The following is a 15334-nucleotide window of genomic DNA, read 5'->3' on the forward strand; positions in this document are numbered from 1 at the left end:
CACGTCGAAACTCTAGGCTTACAACAACAACAACAACAACAAAACAGGAAGTGATAGCAGGAGTCGAGCCCGAAAGCGTATATATAATATATATATATATATATATATATATATATATATATATATATATATATATATATATATATATATATATATATATATATATGACCTCGTGACCTATTTCGGAGACTAGTGCTAACCTACGTTTCGTTGATGTCGAATGGTTTTATTCAATGACCTATTTCGAGTGGTTCGCGGGATGGATACCAGTGGGCCATGAGAAAGTTATACAAAGAAAATACTTAAGTAGGAAACGTTTGTACTCATACATACATACAGACACAAATATATATATATATATATATATATATATATATATATATATATATAATATATATATATATATATATATAGATGTGTCTTTTTACTGTAATACAACAGTATATGAAAATAAAAGGCCCATAAAACACTATTTTTGACGTTTCAACCACATATTTCGAGCACTTCCTACTGTGCTCCTGATCACTGGTAAAATATTTTACCAGTAATCAGGGAGGGCACAGAAGGAAGTGCTCGAAATATATGGTTGAAACGTCAAAATATAGTGTTTTATGGGTCTTTTATTTTCATATATATATATATATATATATATATATATATATATAGTATATATATATATATATATATGTGTGTGTGTGTGTGTGTGTGTGTGTGTGTATGTGTGTGTGTGTGTGTATCACAAAACAGGAATACGTGCTTGAGAATATCCTTAAATCCACGGTAGTAGGCCCCCCAATGACGCTCACCTTCCTACCGTGGATTTTATGATATATATAGATATATAATATTATATATATATATATATATATTATATATTACATTATATATATTATATATATATATATATGCATGGAAATTTAAGGCGTCTTTAATTAAAAACCCATTCGACGTTTGAATACTGAAAATAAACTTTTTAGAAAAATCGCCATTATCTTGCCCAAATCATTACGATAACCTTTCCGTTATGCTACTCTTACGCTACGATGACGTATCCTAGCCGTAAGTCAATAATTCAAATCAGCTTATAGACGTATACTGACGAAAGGCAGTAGCTGACAGGTTGATCGATGGCATGATACTGAGCTTAAAACCTGTAGTTATCCCAGTATATACGCGTGTTCGTAGTATTGAAAAGCGGCGGGTAATTCCCGCAGAATTTTGTGACCGCTCCTGTTATGGTTTACTGGGAAAAATTCTTTTAATTTGTTTCATTCATGACTTGTATGAATGAATGTAGTACAGAGTAATATTAATGAATGGAATATTTAGTGTTCTCGCAAAATCCAGACTTTACTTACTGATACAGCCTTGAAGGTAATTACGTAATCGAAAAAATAGTTGTCACTAGTAATTCGGATATTAATGTTATTGAAGATATTGCGTAAAAACACGAAGATTATATTTTTATTTTTTCCCCAGACTACATTTAATGTTGTTTATTGTAAATTTTGCATTTTTTGGTCTATTTTAATCACGCTGATCTCTGAAAACGTCACATCAGTTACATAAATCAAATAAAATCACGTATAAATAGAAACCCCCTTTTTTCCATTTTTGAAGTTAAGAAAGCAGGAACTATAAAATTCACACCCAACCCTGCAGTTAGGGGCCGAAGGCATGCTGCAAAGAACCTTAAGTAATGCCTACAGTACACCGCATGAGGTGCACTGACGGCACTAATGACTAATCCAGAGCCCTCTAATATAAGGAATCATGTTAAATTTTGTAAAAGTGACATTGATTATAAAGATTTTTCTACAATAGCACAAGCCCAAAACGAAAACGACCTCAATATACTTGAATCTAATATTATAATAAAGAGGCTGTCCAACACTAAATGCTCAAACAACCTCTCTCTAATTGTTTCTCGCTTAACGCTTTGTTTTTGTTTTTCTACTCTCGTCCTTTCTTGCTCTTGCTGGCTCTTGAGTAAACTTATGTTTTTAGTCTTATTATATCTGCTGTTTAGGTATGTCCTGCTCCTATTCTTCCTGTTTTATTTTGCCTTATCATCTGTTGTACGTATGGATGTTTTAATGTGATTTTTATAAGATTTTTTTCTTTATTTTTCTTTTTAATTATTGCTGCCTTGAAAATTCGACGAAGGCAACTGTCGTGGAACATGTGCATTATAAACTAATGCAGCAATGGTGTTTTCTAAATGTATTATATATACAATATATATATATATATATATATATATATATATATATATATATATATAATATATATATATATATAATGTTTATATAACAATATATGTATATATATGTATATATATATATTGATATTTTTACTGTAAAAACGTATAATATTAAGATAGGGGCCCATAAAACACTATAACGTTGGCAAACGAATGTGTTTATTGCACGTTAATAAGTGTTTTAATTGGGCCTTTCGCTTCATATATATATATATTATATATATATATATTACCACACATATATATATATATAATATATATATTATATATATATATATATATATATATATATACATATATAATGTATATATATATATATATATATAATATATATACGAATATATATATATACGTATATATATATATATATATATATATATATATATATACCATATGATATATATTTTATAACATATATATATATTACATTATATATATACATATATATATACATACATATATATATATATATATTATTATTCTATATATATATATATATATAGTATATTATATATAATAGATAAACTACAAATTACAAATACCCTTACGACGAGCATTGAAACAAAGCCTTATTTAACGCCGAACACTCAGTTACTTGACCTTCAACTTCCGAAATACATGCAGACCAATTTTCGCCAGATTAAGTGTAAATAAAATGTGATACATGTTGCAATCGCGACACGAAGACCGGGTTTATTTAAATTGTAATTTCCCTTATTTGAATATATTTCAAGTACGAAATTTAAGTCTTATTTACCCTTTCCCACCCACCCCTGCCGGATTCATGATGGTTTTAACACTTTCGACTGCCCAAGGGTTGTTTTGGAACTCTCCGTTTTGGCGGTAACTTCCTATACTCTGTTTTTTTCCATCTGTCCATCCGCCGGTGGTGTTTGCGCATGGTAACACTGCGTCCTGGGCTTTAAATAATATCTTATTTCGAATATTAACGGTATTAACGGTGTAATTCGCATACAGTAAATTATTAAAACACTTTTCAGTTGCAAATTACACCCAGATATCCTTTTATTTACCTAAAACTTACACATAGCGTAACTATTTAAAGCCCGGGACGCAGTGTTACCATGCGAAAATACCAAAGGCGGATGGACAGATGGAAAAAAAACAGAGTATAATTGTATAAAGTTTCGTTTTCCGGTGTTTCACTCGCAGTCTGTTCCCGGATTCCGTGACGTGAAGGTCCTTCTTGGATTCTACGCTGGTTGCCGTCTTTTGCTAAGGAAGATATAACCAGGTGCGAGGTTTGAGAATGTGGCCTTTTTGTTAAAAATAATGTGGTCTATATTGCTAAGGATTATAACTAACCTTTGCAGTTTGTGATAGTGTGGTCTTAGTTGCTAAGGCAAATGGGTAATGCTGTGCAGTTTGTGCTAATGTGGTCTTAATTGCTAAGGAAAAGTTAACGCTCTGCAGTGTGTGATCGTGTGGTCTTGATTACTAAGGGTTTTAGTTAAACTTTGCAGTTTGTGATTATTTGGTCTTCATTGCTGATGGTTGTAGTTAAACTTTACAGTTTGTGATTGTGGTCTTTATTGCAAAAGATTGTAGTTATCCTTTGCAGTTTGTGATTATTTGGTCTTAATTGCTAAGGAAAAGTTAACGCTCTGCAGTGTGTGATTGTGTGGTCTTGATTACTAAGGGTTGTAGTTAAACTTTGCAGTTTGTGATAATGTGGTCATGATTGCCGAGTGTTGTAGTTAACCTTTGCAGTTGGTGATGATTTGGTCTTGATTACTAAGGAATATAGTTAAGACCCAACAGTGTGTTTTAGCGTGGTTCTGATTGCTAAGGACTGTAGTTGACCTTTGTAGTTTCAGAATAATCGTCCTGACTGACAAAAAAAAAGTATAGTTAACCTTTGCTGTTTTTGAAAATGTGGTCCTGGCTGGCAAGAGGGTTGCTTGCTGGAAAAGTGGTGATGACTGGCAAGAATTATATATTTAAGCTTTGGAGTTTCTTTAGAAAAACTGGCTTCGTACCCTGGTAAGTAAATAGACGCAATTACTATTTTCGTATTGATACCCGCGATTCAGGATTCTTCAGATATCCCCATGATTCATTTAAAATCTGTAACCCGTAGAAGCAGTGTCAATTATTGCAAGGTCAGACGAAGATGACCAGCTGAAATGAAATGGGTTGAAATATTAAACATCCAGTTGAAGATTTCACGGTCCCTTTGAAGTCATTTTAGTCTCGCCTTCGGTAAATCTTAAGATGTATAACTATTAGATAGCAGATATGAATTTTGTGTGGGTGGCGTATCGTAAATGATGTAGACATATTTGTATGAGAATTCGTGAGTTACATGCATACAATTTTACATAGATTCCCAGCCATTACTGTGTCATATTCAGTCACTGCTTATTCCCTTACCAGCCAAGAAAACTTTTGTATTGAAACCTCGAAAGTAGTCGACTCTGGGAGTCGCCGTAGGCTGTTCATTACACGAGGTCACGGGCAGCTCGACTAAATTCCTGTGAAGAGGATTACTATTTTTAATATCCCCTCCACCCCCACCCTTAATACTTGGAAAGCTGGACGCCCTTCGGGATTGCTTCAAGCAGTGTGAACGGTTGCGTTAATTTTTTTTATTTTCAAAGCGCAAACATGTTTTAAGCTTTGATATACGTTGAACGTTTGAATGGAACGTTGCCTCATATGGAAGCGTGTAAGCAAAGTTTCCATTTTTGCAGTTTTAGAATAAGCTTCCTTTAAATAAAACTCCCTTTCGTTAAAAAAAATATAAACTAACGTAAAATCGACAAACTACATCCATAAGCAAAGTATTCTACTTATTCAAGCATAAGTACAGGAGTTAAACCACTAGTTTACCACTTGATACCTCACGTGAAATCCTCATTAGATATTCAGGAAAATTATACCCGCCCTATTGGTTGGTTTTTCCATGTTAAGAGGTCCACCCGTCCCCTTATTCCACCAATGCCCTAACCATTAGAGAAGAGTCCGTACTACTGACTTAGGGTCAGTTTAAGCTAAATCAGTAGCCTTAGTTTCATACATTGGTGTTAATACTAATTTTTATAACATAATCCGACGTCATTTTCACAAACTGCATTCTCCGCGTTTTAACGAAATAGTTAAGGACACAGAACACAATCTTTAGAACAATATTTTAATATTTGAAGGGTGGTAGCATAATATGCTGAGCGTTCAAGCTCCCCTCGAATAGCAATGTTGAACGAAAGTTTAACAGGTATTCGTGATTCCGTAATCCACGTTTCTTTGTTCGTGTTCAAGGAGGGGCGAGGCCCTCGAACACCCAGCATAATGTCTTTACAACGGCGCATGTCGAAGGATATGGCGCCAAGCGTGAGACAAACCTGCATTAACGCAGACATATTGACTGATTGTAGTTCCAGTGAATCCTATAATGTAATCTTAAAGAGTTTCTGTTGGCTGTTGAGCCCAGATGTCTACAACAGGCGTCACTCTTGACCCCACTTAACGGATCGTTTTTAGCAAGGGGCCAGTCGCAGGCAATACTTGAAGCCAGCGTACAACTTTCAGACGTTTTCTATGACTCATACTAGCAGTTACTTCAGGCTATTCTAGGTTATCTTCGTCTCTTTGGTTTGGTTTGATATCTAAGTTTGCTTTACGGTTCAGCTAGGTTTGCATTGATAGTACCCAAGAGATAATTTGAAAGTAGCCAAGTGGTAATTTGCATGAGAGACGTTAGAATTTAAGGGAAAGTCATTCTACCAAGAGAGTTGAGTCATTGTAGAAGTTATATAAAGCAGTTGTTTACTATTCTCTCTCTCTCATTCTCTCCCCTAGAGTCGTCATAGATGTAATAATTAGGTTACATTCTGAGATTTTTGTTTATCCGTATTTTAATGGTCAAATCTACTCTTGACAAGAATTATTTATTCCCTTGAACGACTTGATCATTTCAATCCTCCGTCGAGTCGGAGCTTAATGTCTATTCTTGGCATACGTCAACTTGAAAGGCTCAAAAGCCTACATTCGAATTGTATCTTGACTCGGATAACTCCGGTAACTTTAGTTCGTCTGTAGCTATGCGTATAGTGACAATAGAGTCCATCCGTAGTTAGAGAGTTATTGTGTGTTAACTCTATACGTAGGCTGTATTATATGGAGCGAGTCATTCAGATACGTCGGGACACACAGACTCATGTCATTGAAAATTGTCCACTTTCGTTACAGATCAGGCAGACGTATAACGTTACCACAGCTTTAGACTTGCTAGTAACCAGAACCGATTATGATGTAGTATGTAAAATTGTACATAAGCTTCTTTCCTTGTATTGAATGTAACACGTTATTATAATGTGTAAAATGTAATTACAGGAACTTGTTGAAGGCGTATGGTTAAATTGGTTTTGTTTTAGTACAATATATGTGTAATAGAAATTCATTTAGTTTGTATAAGAGATTGTACAAAATCTACTGTACTTAATTTTGTAATTTGGACCAAATACTCTTTTGTAAAATTCATATTATTTTGTATTGTGTCAATAAAAATATCTATCTATCTATCTATCTATCTTGATAGCTTGGTGAATCATTGCACAGGTTTTAAGCATTATTCTAGTTGTATTAGGGAGCGAATGCTGCTCAAACGATACATGTGTAATCCTTTTATTAATATCCCGCTCTATTTAGTATATTTTGCAACTTCCTAAGTTGCATCTTCGGCAGATTTTGATAGTTCAGTAATCCACCCTGACAGTTAATCGCAATTTTCTCATAGATCATTCATACAGATATTTTTTTTAGCAGGGGCAAGCATTTTAAGATAATGGCCAGTAACCCTGACAACCTTATTGATTTCAGTACTAAGAGAAATTGCAGTCTGGTAGTACCACGGTCTAAGGCGTGATGAGTATCCACCCATCTCACGTACTACTGCGTCAGCAACCGAAACATTACTTCCAACATAGATATTTTTATTTTACCATTTAATTTCAGTTGCTGAAATGGCATCCATTTGAGAGCTTACAACTTAACCAAGAGATAATTTGCATATAAAAAAGGAGCCCAAGAGATCATAATGTAGTACATGAGCCACGGAAACTGACGACGTAGTGTACGTAGCAACCAATGCACAAGGTACAGTTCCGGCTGACTGACTGTGCAAGACCGCAGACAAACAGTTAGTAGCTGTTGCATGTTTGCATGTACAGTGAGCTCGGGAACGCAGTGGTCTAAAAACCACCTTCTTTGCAAAGAATCTGAGGAGGCTAATCAATACGATAAGCAAACTAGGGACAGCAACAGTCTACTTTCCACAGGCGTCTGTAGTCGCAATTGGATAGTTGTGTTCTTTGTTGTTATGTTTCGTATGTTCATATTATCTTTTGGTATATCATTTCTTTTAAACCCTTTCTCAGTAACAGAGGCTTAAGATCGATTCAAAGGAAGAGTGGAAAAGGACATAGGACTAGCTTTTTTTAAAGATTTAATATATTTAATGTATGTTTTTGAGGTTGGCGGGTCTCTCTCTCTCTCTCTCTCTTTTTTTTTTAAATATACTCAATCACTGTCATCACAAGAGGGCATACGCTTAGCAAAGTCAAACCAAAGACCTTGGTAGGTTTATATAGACGCATGTAACACCGTATCTCCGGTAATCTTGAATTGACAGCTAAAATCAATATGGTGCTTCACATAACGTAAAACGCACATAGTACGGCAGACTCGGCATTCAGGTACCATAAGTGAAGTTAATGATAAATGGGCATAATGTCATGTCCGTTCATGCGAGCACGCAACACCTGTTTAGTTGGCAAAGGAGAAAAAAATAGTCTACCGATACCTGATGATTTCAGTGTCTTGAGCTGTAAGAACAAAGGCAAACACTATGACAAGGGAAACGCGATAGTAAAAGAGTATGAATAAGTGGTTTAACGACTGCAAATATTGATCCCATGACTCTTGCAAGGTCATGGGTTGATTTCCAAGGGAAAGATGAATCATTGAATATTATCAGTGCAGAGATATACCGATAAAACAGGCACTTACAAACTGAATATAAATATGAGGGAGGCGGGGTTGGGGGAGATATGTAGGTCCACTAGGTCGTCACCTTTGGCATTCCCACCTACCCATGGGGTGGGCAGTGCCGAGGGAGCCTCCCACTTTCAATTTTTCACTCCGTCAGGACATGAACTTTTGACATTTCTAATGCCATTTTCGTCATAGAAGCGACGTATCCTCGCGGATATTTCAGCCTAAGATGATAAAGTTAGCTTAGGAAGAGCTTGTGAAATACGTGAACCTGACTTTTTTAATAGTTAAGACCTGAATTACCACGTAAACAATCTAGGCAACACTACTTGAAATGTGTTAGTCTCTGGTCTATTTTTAAATTTAACAAATATAGGCCTAAAATAGAATAAAGTATAGGCCTAAAATAAAATACAAATTATAGACCTAAAAAAAAAAATCGTTACAGTAACATATCAAGAGCTAATTTATACAATTTGCTTCCTAGTGTAGTATCCTTAACTTGTTTACTCTTTTTGGCATGTCAGCATGACAACTGCAAGATCACCTAAGTTTTAATGGCGCCCAAATAGCTTATTCTAAGAATATTAGTTTGAAGATCTTTTAAGCCTGCTATTTGTATTAATCTCTACTGCCTAAAAATAAAAATTTATATAAATTAACAAAAATTAGTTGAACCCTAAACAAGGTAGACACACTAAACTACGCCTAAGGAGTGAATTGTAAGTAGTATCAGAGGAATTTACTAACGCTCTTTCTTTGCAGTTTGCCTTTGGCCCCTAGCTGCAACCCCTTTCGTTCCTCTAACTGTAGTACCTTCTTTCATATTCTCTTGTTCCATCTTACTTTCCACCCTCCTGTAACAACTGATTCATAGTGCAACGAGTTGGTTTTCCTCCTGTTACACCTTTCAAACTTTGTCAGTGTCCGTTTCAGCACTGAATGACCTCATTGGTCCCAGTCCTTGGCCTTTGGCCAAAATTCTATATTCAGTTCAATCTCACATTAGGTTATCATGGCTTTCTACAGGGATTGAGTTCAATTTCTATACTGAGGCACACTTGCCTTCACTTACTGAAACTGTTAGTGACTGTTATTCTAATCATAAGTGTCTGTACTTTTCATATGTAGTTTAATTTTTCAGTTAGTGCAGTAATTAATTACATTTTACATATTTCTTAAAAAAAATGTAATCTTTGTGTTGGTTTGCTATGAAAGTACATGGCATTTCATCTCATTCAGTAAGAATGTGTGAACATTATGAATATTATAATGGTATTAACATTATAGACTACAATTTTAAAATGTTTTTGAAATGTTTAGTGTTGCCTTTTCAACCTAATATATTTTATATTTCTAAATAAAGTTCGTTTCCAGGTGTGAACAAAGGAATGTCTCACTTTTTTTAATGTGTCAAGCAGCAGCAAGCAGTGGGAGAATTTTTAAGCTAGCTGTAACACTCCAGTGTATATCCACTCCAAAAAGACTTCACACTTAGCCATGCACATACGAGATGAAGTGGTAGCCATGCACATTGAGATGAAGTGGTGAAAGTTGAACTTCAGCAACCAGTCTTGTAAAAGAAACAGCTTTTTCAATAAGATTAGAGTGATATTATCTAACAGGGGACTTTTTATTGTAGAGGCTCAATCCTCAATATTAAAAGGTAAATTTTGTCATTTACATTCTAATACTGTACATATTATTTGGTAATTATTTCCATATTTGTTCATGCAACTTACCTGTCAGATATATATATATAGCTGATAATTTCCGACACCGACGAGAATTTAAAAACTTACGACACACGTAGTGGGAGTCAGGTGGTTATAGTACCCATTCCCACCGCTGGGAGCGGTATCAGGAATCATTCCCATTTTCTATTCATAATTTTTCTGTCGCCGGTGTTGTGAACATCTGTTTACAGCACCTCCGTCTGGATTTGGAAACTTATTGCTACTTGAGTATCCCTTTTGGTTCTTTTTTTTGGATTAATTGATTGGATCGGTGGCTAGGACACCGTTATTAGTGGATTGATTTGATTTGTTTGGACTTTTCTTGGAATAATATGTCAGGGTCTAGTTCAGTCTAGCGCTAGGTTCTGCTCTAGAACTTGATTGTAGAGGTAGGCTACTGAAAGCTTCAGTAGACCCAACATACGGTATGTGAAGAGTTGCAGGAGCATGAATGTGTGTATGAAAGCCGTTGCAAGGATGCGAAAGACTAACAGATTCTGAGTGGAAGGCGTATGAGACCTATCTTAGGAAACTTGAAAAGGATAGGTTAAGGAGGTCTTCCTCCAGGAGTGTTTCAGGCGTTTTCAAGATATTAATGTTTTCTCCTGTTAACCCTCCTTCTGTTAATGCTCCTAACCCTGTAGTTTTGCCTCCGGCCTGAAACAGTGTCTGTAGAGAGTAAGACTTATCCTTATATTGGAGTCGATTCGTAATCTAAAATCAAAAGTGTGGTTTGCTCTTGAGAGCAAAAGTGACGTGCAAAACGTGCAGTGATACCCCTTGTGTAGTGGAGGGTGCGTCAGATCGGCCTCGTTTCGCCTCTAGGCCTGGACCTCTGCTTGACTCCCAGGACTGGGGAGGGAGCATGTCGAAAGCCGAAGGAGGGTTACAAGGAACCAACCCACCGATCTGACGTGCCTTCGGCAGTTACTGATGAAAATCCCCAGACTGCCAGGGAGCGTGCGCGTGCACGCCTCCTCAAGGAGTGTTCGTCATCGGAGGCTTCATCCCCACGTAAGGGTTGGAGTTCTCAAGGTGCTTCACGTTCCGCTGAAAGGACGGCGCGTAATGTTGACGCTTCACGTCCTAGTTCGCCGCTTTGGCGATCTTCGCCTGACAGTGCGTTCGCTGCTTTCCGCCGCAGAAAAGGCGTAGGGAGTCTTCGGAACTTGGATTCAGTTAGCTCGCTTCTGTGAGCGATACGGTCGCTCCAGAGCTCGGGAGAGGCCGTCCCTGGGTAGGAGGAGGGGGGCGCGTCCCTCGCCGCTCTCCTGCTCACAGGATCAGTCCCTCCCCAGAGCAGGAAGATTCGCCTAACAAGAGAATGATTCGTCACTGCAGCAGCAACTTCAGGACGCTCTTGCTGCTAGAGAGGCTCTCCGCGTAGGAAGGATGAGAAGCTCCCGGTGAAGAAGTCAAGACCCGCTCTTTCTCCTCGCTCGCCTCTCTCTTCGTTCGAGTCTCCCTCTAGAGTTCGATCTGCTCCCCAGCAGCTCTCTAGAGGAGGTGAGAAGTTCGCTTCTCGCTCTCAGATGATATATCTCCCGCTCGCAAGTCTTCGCATGTTCGCAAGCGAGTGATCGACGCTGAGCGAGCTCTGTGCAAGTGGAGCGCGCTTCAGGTGCCGCCAGACGCGCACCTGTTGTGGGATAAACGTGCACCAGTGAGCGCAGCCGCTCGCTGACTGACGCTCGGCGCGCACCAGTGAAGCCAAGCGTGCACTAGTGGATGCTCGTGCGCGCCAGTGGACGCCAAGCGTGTGTTGGTAGAAGTCGAGCGCGCACCTGTCGGCGCCAAACGTGCGGATTCGGACGCCAAGCGCGGGCTGGTAGACACCAGTCCCTCACCGATGCAAGTTCAGGTGGATGAAGTGGAACCCTTCATGGGCGTCAGTTTTCTTCAGAGTTTCTCCTACTTCTCCAGTTTCTGAGGAAGGAGTTAGCGACGATTTAGTAGAAGCAGAGGAAGAACAACAAACAGCTACTGTCTCATCGGACTATAAAGTGATGCGTCTGCTACAGTCAGAGTTCGGAGAAACTTTTCAACCGGAAGCCCCTCGTACTCCTCCTTCTCAATTTTCTTCTTTTAAGGCAACGAAGCATTGGGGTTCATTAAAATGAAGAAGTCGCTTTCCACGAAGCAAGCGTTCCGGAAAGTCAATGAATGGATGGGAGAAGAGGAAAGCGTCAGGAAAGTCCTCTTTAGCTTTACCGCCTTCAAGACTCTGCGGTAAAAAAGGAGGTGGCATGTGGTATGAGACAGGAGAGGACATAGGCGTTAAACTACCAGCCTCTGCTCAAGGTGACTTTGGGAGCATCGTAGACGCCTCCAGAAGAGCCCTTTCTGTCTTCATCAAAAGTCACGTGGACCCATAACGAGTTCGACTTTCACCTAAAAGGCCTCTTCAGGACTCTAGAGGTCTTCAACTTTCTTGACTGGTGTCTTGGAGTTTTAGATGCCAGGTCAAGGAGTTCTGATACTATAGTCTGGGGGAGCTGTCCAGCGTACTTTCTTGTATGGACAAGGCCGTCAGGGATGGTTCTGAGGAGTTGGCTACGCACTTTAGCTCGGGGATTCTTAAGAAGAGAGCGCTCTTTTGCAATTTCACGGCTAAATCCGTCTCTCCAACGCAAAAGGCGGACTTGCTCTTCGCTCCTTTCTCAGACCATCTCTTTCCCCAGGCTATGGTTAAGGACATAGCTTCAAGCCTTCAGGAAAAGGCAACGCAAGATCTTCTGGCTCAGTCTTCTAGAAGGCCAGCAGCTGCTTCATCTTCTGGAGCTTCGTTTGCCAAGAAATCGAAGCCCTTTCGTGCTGGACTTTCCTCGAAAGCAGCCTCCCGAGGAGAGGCTCTTCCAGAGGAAAAACCCCTGCTCCGTCAAAGAGTAGGAAGTGAGTCGGAAGTCCTTCAGACGCCGGTAGGAGCCAGGCTTCTTCGATTTGCGAGAGCCTGGAAGAGAGAGATGCCGACCCTTGGTCGCTGGATGTCGTGAGGAAAAGGGTACAGTGGATCCCGTTCTTGAAGTCGCCCCCGCTATCCTCAACACCAAAGGATTTGTCTCCCCTCTTATCAAAAAAAGAGGAGAGAAACAGAAAGTGCTTTTCGATCTGCTGGAACAAATGATCGAGAAGCAAGCGTAGAACAGGTCTTCGACCTGGAATCACCAGGGTTTTACAACCGCCTGTTCCTGGTGCCGAAACATTCGGGGGGTGGCGACCCGTCCTCGATGTCAGCAGTCTAAATCTCTTTGTGATAAAGAAGAAATTCAAGATGGAGACGACTCAATCGGTGCTGTCAGCTTTGAGACCGGGGGATTGGATGGCTCACTGGACCTCCAAGACGCGTATTTTCACGTCCCCATCCATCCCCAATCAAGGAAATACCTGCGATTTGTCCTGAAGGGGAAGGTATTCCAATTCAGGGCACTTGCTTCGGTCTGACCACAGCGCCGATGGTTTTCACCATTCTAATGAAGAACGTAGCAAGGCTGCTTCATTTGGAGAATATACGGATCTCTCTCTACCTAGACGACTGGCTTATTCGAGCCTCATCGCGCGAACGGTGTCTGGAGGACCTGCACACGACCATGACGTTAGCAAAGTCCCTGGGGCTTCTGGTAAACCTCGAAAAGTCGCATTTGACTCCGTCTCAATCTTTAGTCTATCTGGGGATTCAGATGGACTCAGTGGCTTTTCGGGCTTTTCCGTCCCAGGGGCGACAACTTCAATGCTTGGAGAAAGTGGCGACCTTTCTGGGGAAGGAACATGCTCGGTGAGGGAATGGATGAGTTTGCTGGGGACCATTTCCTCACTGGAGAAGTTTTGTTTCTCTGGGAAGGCTCCACCTCAGACCTCTTCAATTCATTCTAGCCAACAGTTGGAAGAACAAGCAAGATCTGGAGGCGATCTTGTGCTTAACGAGAGAGGTGAAGGATCACCTAAGTTGGTGGTCAGATCCTCGGAAGCTCGCAGAAGGGCTCTCCCTCAAACTTCGGAACCCCGACCTAGTGTTGTTTTCGACGCGTCGTCCACGGGTTGGGGAGCAACACTAGGAGGGAAAGAAGTGTCGGGCACCTGGAGAGGGGAACAGGTGTCCTGGCACATCAATCTGAAAGAGCTGTCAGCCATTTATCTGGCTCTCAGGTTTTTCCAGGAAGAAGTATCCGGCAAAGTCGTTCAGATCAATGCGGACAAACACCACAGCGCTGGCATACCTAAGAAATCAAGGGGGAACTCACTCGCCTTCTCTGTTTGCCATCGCAAAGGAACTCCTGTTGTGGGCAAAAGCGCAAGAAGTCACGATCCTGACAAGGTTCGTGTCAGGAGTACAGAATGTTCGGGCGGACCTTCTCAGTCGACGAGGACAGCTGTTGCCGACAGAGTGGACCCTTCACCAAGAGGTTGGCCAGTCGCTGTGGAATCTGTGGGGCTGTCCACAGGTGGATGTCTTCGCAAACGTCAACGGACGAGAAGACTTCAACTCTATTGCTCGCCAGTTCTGGACCCGGGAGCAGTCGCAGTAGACGCCCTACTTTGGATTGTTGGTAGGGCCTAGACATTTACGCTTTTCCCCCGCTCAAGATCCTCGGGGAAGTGATGAGGAAGTTTGCGGCATCGGAAGGAGCGAGGATGACACTCATCGCCCCCCCCCCTTCTGGCCGGCAGCCGACTGGTTCACAGAGGTGATGTCCTTCCTGGTAGACTTTCCGAGGACTCTACCCTTAAGGAAAGATCTACTCAGACAGCCCCACTTCGAGAGGTACCACAAAAACCTCCCCGCTCTGAGTCTGACTGCGTTCAGACTATCAAGAAGTTGGCCAGAGCGAGGGGTTTTTCAAGACCTGTGGCGAAGGCGATTGCCACCGCAAGGAGGCCTCCTCGATCGCTATGTACCAATCGAAGTGGCTGTCTTCAGATCCTGGTGCAGGAAGAAGGGCATTTCCTCCACCACAACCTCTGTGAGCCAGATAGCTGACTTCCTTCTTCATCTGAGAGAAGAAGTGAAGTTGGCTGTTCCGACTATTAAAGCTACGGAGCGTGCTTTCGGTAGTCTTTAGACACAAGAGGACTCGATTTGTCTAATAATATGGGACATTCACGATCTCATTAGATCGTTCGAAAACTAGGAAAGTAGTCCAGCCTAAAGTACCCTCGTGGAACTTGGATGTGGTACTCAAATATTTGATGTCGAGTAACTTCGAACCGTTCATTCAGTTTCTATCAGGAATCTGACGAAGAAAACGATCTTCCTAACCGCTCTGGCGACGGCGAAGAGGGTTAGCGAAATTCAGGCCATTAGCAAACAGATCGGCTTTTCAGAAAG

General features: G+C 40.4%; 1 protein-coding gene across 2 annotated transcripts in view; it reads left to right on the forward strand.

The window, feature by feature from the left end:
- The window catches only part of LOC135213564 (uncharacterized), a 68382-nt gene extending 58451 nt beyond the window's left edge, over positions 1–9931 (forward strand). Inside the window, exons 1-2 of one of the 2 annotated variants that reach the window (XR_010314166.1) lie at positions 3381–3525; positions 9653–9931. The gene's annotated coding sequence lies outside the window, so the exon portion shown is untranslated. Of the gene's footprint in view, positions 1–3380; positions 3526–9652 lie in introns of those variants that run through there. The other variant, XR_010314167.1, reaches the window with a different exon arrangement.
- The last annotated feature ends 5403 nt before the right edge of the window (positions 9932–15334 follow it).

This window comes from Macrobrachium nipponense, chromosome 43, assembly GCF_015104395.2.
Source record: "Macrobrachium nipponense isolate FS-2020 chromosome 43, ASM1510439v2, whole genome shotgun sequence".
In the NCBI taxonomy this organism is placed as follows: domain Eukaryota; kingdom Metazoa; phylum Arthropoda; class Malacostraca; order Decapoda; family Palaemonidae; genus Macrobrachium; species Macrobrachium nipponense.